Source organism: Nerophis ophidion, linkage group LG25 (assembly GCF_033978795.1).
Source record: "Nerophis ophidion isolate RoL-2023_Sa linkage group LG25, RoL_Noph_v1.0, whole genome shotgun sequence".
Taxonomy (NCBI): Eukaryota; Metazoa; Chordata; class Actinopteri; order Syngnathiformes; family Syngnathidae; genus Nerophis; species Nerophis ophidion.
This window is the reverse complement of record NC_084635.1, coordinates 30,923,895-30,936,886: the sequence shown is the minus strand read 5'-3', so window position 1 is coordinate 30,936,886 and position 12,992 is coordinate 30,923,895.

Genomic DNA, 12,992 nt, shown 5'->3' with positions numbered 1-12,992 from the left:
ATAAATAAAAACATAATAAAAATGCAATTCAGCGTCATACCTGCAAATTTAAATAAAAAAAAATAAAACACAATATAACAACCAGACAGCAGTTATCATAATCAGATCATTTTTAAATATTCATTGGATCATCCCCAAAAAATTAATATGTATTAACACACACAAAAGTAGCGGTATAGATTCCCAGTAATGATCTTACCCCCCACTGTTTGTGTCACCATCCTGTTTGCCAATAAGCATTCCTGCTATGTGTCGAGGACGTCAGTTAGCACAATGTGCAAACATGTCATTTCCTCTCCAAGGGAATAATAAAGCTTTGTTTTGCTTCTCCTGATTGATGCACACTTATTTGGAGGAAATTGAAAAGAAACCTGAACAGATAAGGACTGCGATTCGTCTGCAATGACTCATTTCTCAAGCCCCCGCACTCGCATATTTGGCCTGAGGTTTGCGTGTATTAAATAGCACGTGCAAACTTACTACTAAGACTGCGCAGGTGATTGCGTTTGTTAACTGTGCAAACTGGCATAGAAGGAGTGTTTTCCGTCGACATATTGACATATTTTTGTCGGAAATACAATTATTAGACATCTTGTTTCTGGGTGTTGTTGATAAATGGCTTTGGCTTTGCATGTTAGTGTTTTAACCTGCACTTACAGATGAAGCGACAAACTGTAGTTACTGGCAGTAGTTTTCTGAATTGTTCGTGAGCCCATGTGGTGATATCCTTTACACACTGATCTCATTTTTTGATGCATTTTGTGATTTTTTTGGGGCGATCGGCACAATATGACAGACAATGGAAGGAGAGACTTTTCCGTCGACGTATTGACATATTTTTGTCGGAAATACAATTATTAGACATCTTGTTTCTGGGTGTTGTTGATAAATGGCTTTGGCTTTGCATGTTAGTGTTTTAACCTGCACTTACAGATGAAGCGACAAACTGTAGTTACTGGCAGTAGTTTTCTGAATTGTTCGTGAGCCCATGTGGTGATATCCTTTACACACTGATGTCATTTTTTGATGCATTTTGTGATTTTTTTGGGGCGATCGGCGCAATATGACAGACAATGGAAGGAGAGACTTTTCCGTCGACGTATTGACATATTTTTGTCGGAAATACAATTATTACACATATCGTTTCTGGGTGTTGTTGATAAATGGCTTTGGCTTTGCATAGTATAGTTTTAACTTGCACTTACAGATGTAGCAACCAACTGTAATGGTTTGTGTAGTGGTTTTCTAAAGTGTTCCTGAGCCCATGTGGGGATATCCTTCACACACTGATGTCGCTTTTTGATGCAGTACCGCCATAGGGGTCGGAAGTCTGTAATATCATCGCTTACGCGCAGTGATTTCTCCAAAATTATCTGAACCTTTTCATGATATCATGGACAGTAGATGTTGAAATCCCTAACTTCATAGCTCGTTGAGAAATTTTGTTCCCAAACTATTCTACAATTTGCTCATGCATTTGTTGACAAAGTGGTGACCTTCGCTCCGTCCTCGTTTGTGAATGACTGAGCCTTTCGTGGAAGCTGCTTTTATACCCAATTATGGCACCCACCTGTTCATAATGAGCCTGTTCACCTAAAGGATGTTCCAAATAAGACTTTAAATTAGATAAATGAGACTTTAAACTGTTTTTAACTTTTTAACTGTTTTTTATCTAACAAATTGTTCTTAGGATAATTTGTATTTGCTTTTTCAATGTGTATCTTACCTTTGTTTTAAATGTTATTTTTTAGTCTGTGTCACAATGGGGGCTATGGTGTGGTTTGTTTTCCAGGAATACAAAGGAATGTGACGGGACATGGCGTTAAGGTAAAGACATATTTTAATTTATCTGTAAAAAAAAGTGCAAACTAAAAACGCGCACAAGGCAGAGAACAAACTTGGCTAAAAAACAAAAACTATCGCAAAGGTGAAACTATGGATATGAAACAAACGACTCGCGAAACGTGACATGAATCAACAAAACTTACTTGGAAGGAAATGAGCAGAGCGATACATAACCAGAGTGAACAGAGCATGGAGCAACAACAATGATGCCATGCCGACTGCCTGGCAACTACAAGCTTAAATAATAGTGACATGATTAACACAGGTGCGTGAGTCGTACACAAATCAGGTGTGTGAGTCCAAATGAGTACAGGTCAAACCAATGAGTTGTCATGGAAACAAAACAAGGTAGTGAAAAAACAGGAACTAATGGAGTCTTGAAGTGTCATGTCTGTTGAACATGTTTTTGTTTGGCCATGTGCTGTTTGACCTTTGGAAAAAACAAAAAAACAAAAACTACCGCAAAGGTGAAACTATGGATATGAAACAAACGACTCGCGAAACGTGACGTGAATCAACAAAACTTACTTGGAAGGAAATGAGCAGAGCGATACAAAACCAGAGTGAACAGAGCATGGAGCAACAACAATGACGCCATGCCGACTGCCTGGCAACTACAAGCTTAAATAATAGTGACATGATTAACACAGGTGCGTGAGTCCTAAACAAATCAGGTGCGTGAGTCCAAATGAGTACAGGTGAAACCAATGAGTTGTCATGAAAACAAAACAAGGTAGTGAAAAAACAGGAACTAATGGAGTCTTGAAGTGTCATGTCTGTTGATTATGCTTTTGTTTGGCAATGTGCTGTTAGACCGTTGGACTCTTTAAGTTCCGTTTTTTTCCCACTCCCTTGTCAGGTTTCCTTGGTTACTCATTGTGTCCACCTGTCTCTGATTAGTGCTCGCCCGCTCACCTGCTTCCCGAGCACTAATCAGAGGCAGTGTTTAAGCTTGTCTTTGCCAGGCAGTCGCCCTGGCGTCATTGTGTTCGTTCTTGCCACAGCAAGTCTTGCTTGTTTTAAGCAATGTCAAGTAAGTTCTTTTGTTATTCAAACCACAGTTTATTGCGTTGTTAAGTTCATGTTTCATGTCCCAAGTTGTTTTTGCCTCCGCCTTGTGTGCGCCTTTTGTTTGTACCTTTTTTTAGTCATAATTAAATCATGTTTTTACCTATACGACATGTTCCGAGTAGTCCGTCTGCCTTCCTGGGAGAACGACCTCACAGGAAGATGCGTGACATGAAGTAACAAAATACAACTAAACAAAACATGATCACAAAACATGACAGTCTGTCCTTTGCCTGTATTTCTTTGTGGTGTACGGCCCTTTGATCTTCAACAGTGGTTGTATTTTAAGTGCTTTATAATTAAAGTTGGTATGGTAAATAAGTGCTTCATGAGCCTTTTTCTCAATGTTCTCAGTCTTTTTTGCCACTTGTGCCAGCTTTTTTGAAACATGTTGCAGGCATCAAATTCAAAATGATCTGATATTTGCAAAAAATAACATATGATTCAAGTTTGAACGTTAAGTATCTTGTCCTTGCAGTCTATTCAATCGAATGTAGGTTTACAAATCATGGAATTTTGTTTTTATTTACCATTAACACAACGTGACAATTTCACAGGTTTTGTGTTTTGTAGATACAAATATCAAACAAACATGTAATTTATGTATTTTTTATGTGTCGGTATCAACATAGTGATACTTTTGACAACCCATGTATGGTCAATTATTTTTGGACACATTGTACCCAATATTCTTTAAACATAAATAATTCCACTCAACTTAGTTGCCTAAGTTTTAAGATCTGTTTTCTGTAAGTGACAGAAGTTCTTATTCGTCTGTTTGTTTGGTTCCGTGTTGTTCTGGGTGCCCCTGGTGTGGGCCGTTCCTCGGATCGATACGTTCCAAAGAGTCTTGGAGAAAGTACGTTCCACAGGCTGAGGTCAAAAAACAATGCCGCTCAGGTTGGTAATAAAACTAAAATCACTGGTAACCGTTTCCACAGAGACGGCCGGTGTCCGTGTCAGAACCTTCCGGATATTAAGGCCTTTCGACCTCAGCACAGCCTCTGCACATTTGTCTCGGGACAAAAATATGTTCCATTTACTTGCACACGTTGCATCGGCATGAAAGTCTTAAAGGAATATGTTCACATAGATAGATGTATATATGTATATGTGTATATATGTATATATGTATATATACATATAACACATTTGTCAATATAAACAAGTATCAAGTAATTAAAGTTGAGTATTACTTACACATACAGAGTTTCCAAAGCAGAAGCCTACAAGATAGTATCCAGTATCAGAGCTAGTCGTGGACTTAGATTGGTCAGATCTAGTATTTGGCTAAGATTGGTGAGCTCTAGTCCAAGGCTTAGATTGGTCATATCTAGTATTTGGCTTGGATTGGTCAGATCTAGTCTTAGACTTGTCAGATCTAGTCTTAGTCTTTGATTGGTCAGATCTAGTATTAGACTTTGATTGGTCGGATCTAGTCTTAGACTTTGATTGGTCGGCTCTAGTATTAGACTTTGATTGGTCAGATCTAGTCTTGGATTTAGAATGGTCATATCTAGTATTTGGCTTGGATTGGTCATATCTAGTCTTAGACTTAGATTGGTCGTATCTAGTATTTGGCTAAGATTGGTGAAATCTAGTTTTAGGCTTAGATTGGTCATATCTAGTATGTGGCTTAGATTGGTGGGATCTAGTCTTAGACTTAGATGGGTCGGATCTAGCCTTAGACTTTGGTTGGTCTGATCTAGCCTAGGACTTTGATTGGTCAGATTTAGTCTTGAACTTTGATTGGTCAGATCTAGTCTTAGACTTTTATTGGTCGGATCTAGTATTAGACTTTGATTGGTCAGATCTAGATTTAGACTTAGATTTTTCATATCTAGTATTTGAATTATATTGGTCAGATCTAGTCTTGGACTTAGATTGGTCGTATCTAGTATTTGGCTAAGATTGGTGGGATGTAGTCTTAGGCTTAGATTGGTCATATCTAGTATTTGGCTTTGATTGGTGATATCTAGTCTTAGGCTTAAATTGGTCATATCTAGTATTTGGCTTAGATTGGTGGCATCTAGTCTTAAACTTTGATTGGTCAGATCTAGTACTAGACTTTGATTGGTCAGATCTAGCATTAGACTTATATTGGTCATATCTAGTCTGAGACTTAGATTGGTCATGTCTAGTATTTGACTTAGATTGGTCAGATCTAGTCTTATACTTAGATTGGTCGTATCTAGTATTTGGCTAAGATTTGTGAAATCTAGTCCTAGGCTTAGATTGGTCATATCTATTATTTGGCTTAGATTGGTGGGATCTAGTCTAGACGTAGATTGGTCAGATCTAGCCTTATAGACTTCGGTTGGTCAGATATAGCCTAAGACTTTGATCGGTTGGATCTAGTCTTCAACTTTGATTGGTCAGATCTAGTCTTGGACTTAGATTGGTCAGATCTAGTATTAGACTTTGATTGGTCAGATCTAGTCTTGGACGTTGATAGGTCAGACCTAGTATTAGACTTTGATTGGTCAGATCTAGTTTTAAGCTTAGATTGGTCATATCTAGTATTTGGCTTAGATTGGTTAGATCTAGTCTTAGATTTAGATTGGTCGTATCTAGTATTAGGCTAAGATTGGTGAGAACTATTCTTAGGCTTAGATTGGTCATATCTAGTATTTGGCTTAGATTGGTGGGATCTAGTCTTAGACGTAGATTGGTCAGACCTAGCCTTGGACTTCGGTTGGTCAGATATAGCCTAAGATTTTGATCGGTCAGATCTAGTCTTAAACTTTGATTGGTCAGATCTAGTACTAGACTTTGATTGGTCAGATCTAGTATTAGACTTAGATTGGTCATATCTAGTCTTAGACTTAGATTGGTCAAGTCTAGTATTTGACTTAGATTGGTCAGATCTAGTCTTAGACTTTGATTGGTCGTATCTAGTATTTGGCTAAGATTGGTGAGATTTAGTCTTAGGCTTAGATTGGTCATATCTAGTATTTGGCTTAGATTGGTGGGATCTAGTCTTAGATATAGATTGGTCAGAAATAGCCTTAGACTTCGGTTGGTCAGATATAGCCTAATACTTTGATCGGTCAGATCTAGTCTTAAACTTTGATTGGTCAGATCTAGTACTAGACTTTGATTGGTCAGATCTTGTCTTAGACTTAAATTGGTCATATCAAGTCTTTGGCATAGATTGGTGAGATTTAGTCTTAGACTTAGATTGGTCATATCTAGGCTTAGACTTTGTTTGGTCAGAGCTAGTATTAGACTTTGATTGGTCAGATATAGTATTTGGCTTAGATTAGTGAGAACTAGTCTTAGATTGGTCAGATATAGCCTTAGACTTTGGTTGGTCAGATCTGGTATTAGACTTTGATTGGTCAGATCTAGTCTTAGACTTAGATTTGTCATGTCTAGTCTTTGGCTTAAATTGGTGAGATCTAGTCTTAGACTTAGATTGGTCGGATCTAGTCTTATACTTTAGTTGGTCAGATATAGCCTTAGACTTTTGTCACTCAGATCTAGTCTTAAACTTTGATTGGTCAGATATAGTCTTAGACTTTGATTGGTCAGATCTAGTCTTATACTTTGATTGGACAGCTCTAGTTTTAGACCTACACTGGTCATATATAGTATTTGGCTTAGATTGGTAAGATCTAGTCTTAGACCTAGTGTGGTCATATCCAGTCTTTGGCTTAGATTGGTGATATCTAGTCTCAGACTTTGATCTGTCAAATCCAGTTTTAGATTTGGATTGTTCGGACCTAATCTTTTGCTTATATTGGTCAGTTCTAGTCTGAGGCTTAGATTGGTCGGATTTAGTTGTAGGCTTGGATTTTTTAGATCTAGTCTTTGATTTTGATTGGTCAGATCTAGTCTTAAACTTAGATTGATCGATCTAATTTTAGGCTTGGAATGGTCAGATTAAGTGTTAGTCTTAGATTTGTTAGATCTAGTCTTAAACTTTGATTGGTCAGATCTATTCTTAAACTTTGGTCGGTCAGATCTAGTCTCAGACTTTTATTGGTCAGATCTAGTCTTAAACTTAGATTGGTCAGATCTAATCATAGGCTTAAATTGGTCAGATTAAGTGTTAGTCCTAGATTTGTTGGATCTATTCTTAAACTTTTATTGGTCGGATCGATTCTTAGACTTTGATTGGTCAGATCTAGTCCTAAACTTAGATTGATCAGATATAATTTTAGGCTTGGATTGGTCAGATTAAGTGTTAGTCTTAGATTTGTTAGATCTAGTCTTAAACTTTGATTGGTCAGATCTATTCTTAAACTTTGGTCGGTCAGATCTAGTCTCAGACTTTTATTGGTCAGATTTAGTCTTAAACTTAGATTGGTCAGATCTAATCATAGGCTTAAATTGGTCAGATTAAGTGTTAGTCTTAGATTTGTTGGATCTAGTCTTAAACTTTGATTGGTCGGATCGATTCTTAGACTTTGGTCAGATCTAGTCTTAAACTTAGATTGATCAGATCTAATTTTAGGTTTAGATTGGTCAGATTACGTATTAGTCTTAGATTTGTTAGATCTGGTCTTAAACTTTGATTGGTCAGATCTATTCTTAAACGTTGGTCGGTCAGATCTAGTCTCAGACTTTTATTGGTCAGATCTGGTCTTAAACTTTGATTGGTCGGATCTAATTAAAGCCTTAAACTGGTCAGATTAAGGGTTAGACTTAGATTTGTTGGATCTAGTCTTAGACTTTGATTGGTTTGATCTATTCTTAGACTTTGGTCGGTCAGATCTAGTCTCAGACTTTGATTGGTCAGATCTAGTCTTAAACTTAGATTGGTCGGATCTAATTAAAGCCTTAAATTGGTCAGATTAAGTGTTAGACTTAGATTTGTTGGATCTAGTCTTAAACTTTGATTGGTCTGATCTATTCTTAGACTTTGGTTGGTCAGATCTAGTCTCAGACTTTGATTGGTCAGATCTAGTCTTGCGGCTGGTGCCAATACATCAGTAGGCTTCATCAGTTCATGCTCATGGACTAAGTCCGACCAATCTAAGGCTAAGACTGGATTTGACCAATCCAAGTTAATGAGCATGAAGTGATGAAGCCTCCTCGAATGAGAGCCGGAACGTGGTCTTAGATAAACCAAACAGTCCAGTTGTGATTGACTAAGGTTACAACGACCTGGATGCATGAGAACATTCCCAGACTTAGTCTTAGTGGATATCCCAGCTGGACAGCCTTATTTAGAGCACAGTTTTATTTTTATGCTCATGATTATCTGTACAGTTAAATAAGAAATGGTGTTTGGGATTGAGATATGCAAGTTTGACGTGGCAATAAAGGTGTGCTTGGCACAGGCCGGCTCAGTCATCAGGCACATCTGGCACGGGAACGAAGACGGTCGGCCAAAAAAAGGACAGAGGCGTAGACCAGCAGAGAGAGAAATGAGTTGGCACGGCGAGCACATTCATTACCCGAGACAAAGGGCAGACCTTCCAAAACAGCAATGAAAGTTCCGCCTTTAAACTCCATGCAGAATGTGACACCTCCAAATAAAGGCTGTACTAATTCTTACAACAATAAGTGAATATTATCAATAAAAAAATATGCCTTTTTTTGTCGTTGTACGTCAGGGGTGTGCAAAGTGGGGTCCGGGGGGCATTTGAGGCCCGCAGGTAATTTTTTTAACGGCCCCACGGCACATTTTAAAAGTACGATTGAAACATTTTTAAATGTAAAAAGTGATATAAAGGAGCAGACGGGTGAAATGTAACAAGGAAATGTTGCAATGTTTACTCTAATAACACAAAGCTGCCATGCAGGCTGTTTCTTTCGTTAAAAAATAATAATGAATCAAAATCAATGTCATTATAAATTATTGACCAATTCAATAAAGTACTATCTATCTATCTATCTATCTATCTATTTATCTATCTATCTATCTATCTATCTATCTATCTATCTATCTATCTATCTATCTATCTATCTATCTCTCTCTCTATCTATCTATCTATCTATCTATCTATCTATCTATCTATCTATCTATCTATCTATCTATCTATCTATCTATCTATCTAGCTAGCTAGCTATCTATCTATCTATCTATCTTTCTGTCTATCTGTCTATCTATCCATCCATCCATCCACCCATCTATCTATCTATCTATCCATCTATCCATCCATCTATCTATTTTTCTATCTATCTATCCATCTATCCATCCATCTATCTATTTTTCTATCTATCTATCCATCTATCCATCCATCCATCTATTTTTCTATCCATCTATCTATCTATCTATCCATCCATCCATCCATCCATCCATCCATCCATCTATCTATCTATCTATCTATCTATCTATCTATCTATCTATCTATCTATCTATCTATCTATCTATCTATCTATCTATCCATCTATCCATCTATCCATCTGTCCATCTGTCCATCTGTCCATCTGTCCATCTGTCCATCTGTCCATCCGTCCATCCGTCCATCCATCCATCCGTCCATCCGTCCATCTATCCATCTATCTATCTATTTATCCATCCATCTATTTTTCTATCTATCCATCTATCATCCATCCATCTATCTATCTATCTATCTATCTATCTATCTATCTATCTATCTATCTATCTATCTATCTATCTATCTATCTATCTATCTATCTATCTATCTATCTATCCATCCATCCATCTATCTATCTATTCAAGGCCCCAATTACATCACGTTACATTTTCCACTTTGAGATATTTTTTGGGGAAAATGTTGCATATTTTGTGTTTGCCATATAAAAAACTGAGCGTTTTTTTTTAAAGAAGGGCCTAAAAAGGAACAAACAAAAAACATAAACTGTTACATTATTTTGGTTTTTGAGTCCTTTTGTGTTTTTTCGATTGTTTTTGGACTCTTCCTGTTCCTGGTTTTTGCACTTCCTGATTTGTCTGGCTACCATGGTTTTCGTATTTGTTGCACCTGCTACCTTCGGTTGACGCGCACCTGTGTTTTAATTACTACCTGTATTTAAGCCTGCCAGCTGCCTCAGTTCAGCCTGGATCTTTTGTTTGCTATAGGCGACATTCACGTGGGTATCTTCTATGTCTATAAGTTTCACCTTAGCTTCTCGTGCGCTCGGCACGTCATTTTTGGACTCTTGACTGACTGCTAAGGTTAGCGTTAGCTTCCCGTGCGTAGGCACACAGTTTCTTATGCCTTTTTGTACCAGTGTTATTTTATTTTTGTAAATTAAATCAAGCTCTTACCTGCAATTCTCATCCGGTTGGTTTATTTTGCATCATGGGGTGACAAAACGCGCATCACCATGCGCGCACCTCGTGATATAAACAACAATAAAACTTATAATTGACGGATAGATCTGATGTTGATCTCGAGATTATTGTGTTAAAAGTAAACAGTTAAAAAAAGTTATAAATTATTTTCTAACACTTTAATTAGTAAGACCCTTTAGGATCCCCACTAATTTTAGTGTGATTTGTTTTTTAATGTCAGGGCTCAAAAATATTATAATTAATTAAAATCAATGGTGTTATGAGTTATTGACTGTTTTAATGCTAAAATTATTATATAATCTGAAATATTCCACTTAAAAAAATATTGGGTGAAAATATTGCATATTTTGTGATTTCTCCATAAAAAAACAGTTTTTTTTTGTGACAATTTAAATCTTTAAAATCATTATGTTGACAGATGGCACCAGGTAGCCCGTAAGGACCAGATGAGTCGCCCGCTGGCCTGTTCTAAAGATAGCTCAAATAGCAGCACTTACCAGTGAGCTGCCTCTATTTTTTAAATTGTATTTATTTACTTGCAAGCTGGTCTCACTTTGCTCGACATTTTTAATTCTAAGAGAGACAACTGAGATAGAATTTGAAAATCCAAGAAAATATTTTAAACACTTGGTTTTCACTTGTTTAAATATATTAATTATTTTTTTTACTTTGCTTCTTATAACTTTCAGAAAGACAAAAACAAAAAATACAACCTTAAACATGATTTTTGGATTTTTAAACACATACCTTTTTACTTTTTAAATTCCTTCCTCTTCTTTCCTGACAATTTAAATAGTAAACACATTTTAATTTAATTAAAAAATAAATCTTATTTCAAAGTCTTTTGAATTTCTTTTAAATTTTTTGTTCTGGAAAATCTAGAAGAAATAATGAGTTTTGTTTGTTAGAAATATAGCGTGATCCAATTTGTTATATATTCTAACAAAGTGCGGTTTGGATTTAAACCTATTTAAAACATGTCATCAACATTCTAAAATGAATCTTAATCAGAAAAAATTACTAATGATGTTCCATAAATTATTTTTTTTTATTTTTTTCAAAAAGATTCAAATTAGCTAGTTTTTCTCTTTATTTTTTTGGTTAAATTTTAAATTTTAAAGAGTCAAAATTGAAGATAAACTATGTTTCAAAATTATTATTATTATTTTTTTGTGTGTTTTCTCCTCTTTTAAACCGTTCAATTAAGTGTGTTTTTCAACATTTATTCTCTACAAAAAAACCTCCCGTAAAAGGAAAAAAAATGTACGACGGAATGACAGACAGAAATACCCATTTTTTCTATATATATATATATATATATATATATATATTAATATATATATAGATGGATTTATTTATTAAAGGTAAATTGAGAGAATTGGCTATTTCTGGCAATTTATTTAAGTGTGTATCAAACTGGTAGCCCTTTGCATTAATCAGTACCCAAGAGAGATTTAAAACTTGAATAATAATGAAAAAACAATACTAAATAATGACAAATATTTAATATTTTTTTGACCAAAACCCTTTGGGGTCCCTGAGATCAAGCCTGAGTGGACGCCAAAATTTATATTTTTTTATAGATATGTTGTGTTGTTTTAAAAAATATATAAATATATAACAAAATGACCCCCACTTGCTTTGATTTTTCAGTGTGCGGCCCTCAGTGGATAAAGTTTGGACACCCCTGTTGTACGTGATTCCCCTGTAGAGCTTTGTCCAAAATGACAATGACGTTGTTACCCTAGGGCAGGCCTGGGCAATTATTTTGACTCGTTATATCTATTTTTATGAACACTAATATAAACCTCACAATAATGCCTGATAGAATGCTAAAAAAGTTATGACAGACCGCCTTAAAAAACATAGTGCAATTTTTAATTTTTCTATAAAGGATAAAACGCTGAATATTAACAAAATATGAAAGCCACACCCCCTTTCAATCGACACATTTTACAATCAACATAAACGCAACAAAAATGCAACAAACAGTGAAATATGAACGCAAAGGGTACAAAATAACCTCACCTACAATCTGATATTTCTGATACATTACTAAGCTTTCGAACTTTATTGTGAAAATCTCCTTCCGTGTCTGTGGATACATTATTTGGGAATGTCCGGCGGGCCAGATTGAAAAGCTCAATGGGCCGCGAGTAGCCTTAATTTCCCCAGGTCTGCCCTAGAGTAAACTGGGTAACACATGACACACCGACAAAGCTTAATCTATTGTGACTATAACAATCTACAAGGTTAATATAAGTTGCTTCTCTTTCTTCCCCTCCATTTTCTGCTCGATTTTGTATCTCTGGTTATCATTACAGACTCTAATGCAGGGGTCACCAACCTTTTTGAAACCAAGAGCTACTTCTTTGGTACTGATTAATGTGAAGGGCTACCAGTTTGATACACACTTAGATAAATTGCCAGAAATAGCCAATTTGCTCAATTTACCTTTAATAAATAAATCTCTATATATATATATGAATGGGTATTTCTCTCAGTCATTCCGTCGTACATTTTTTTTCCTTTTACGGAAGGTTTTTTGTAGAAAATAAATGATGAAAAAAACACTTAATTGAACGGCTTAAAAGAGGAGAAAACACGAAAAAAATGAAAATTAAATTTTGAAACATAGTTTATCCTTAATTTCGACTCTTTAAAATTCAACCGAAAAAAAGAAGAGATAAACTAGATAATTTTTAATCTTTTTGAAAAAATTAAAGAATTTATGGAACATCATTAGTACTTTTTCCTGATTAAGATTCATTTAACAATTTTGATGACATGTTTTAAATAGGTTAAAATCAAATCTGCACTTTTTTAGAATATATAACAAATTGGACCAAGCTATATTTCTAACAAA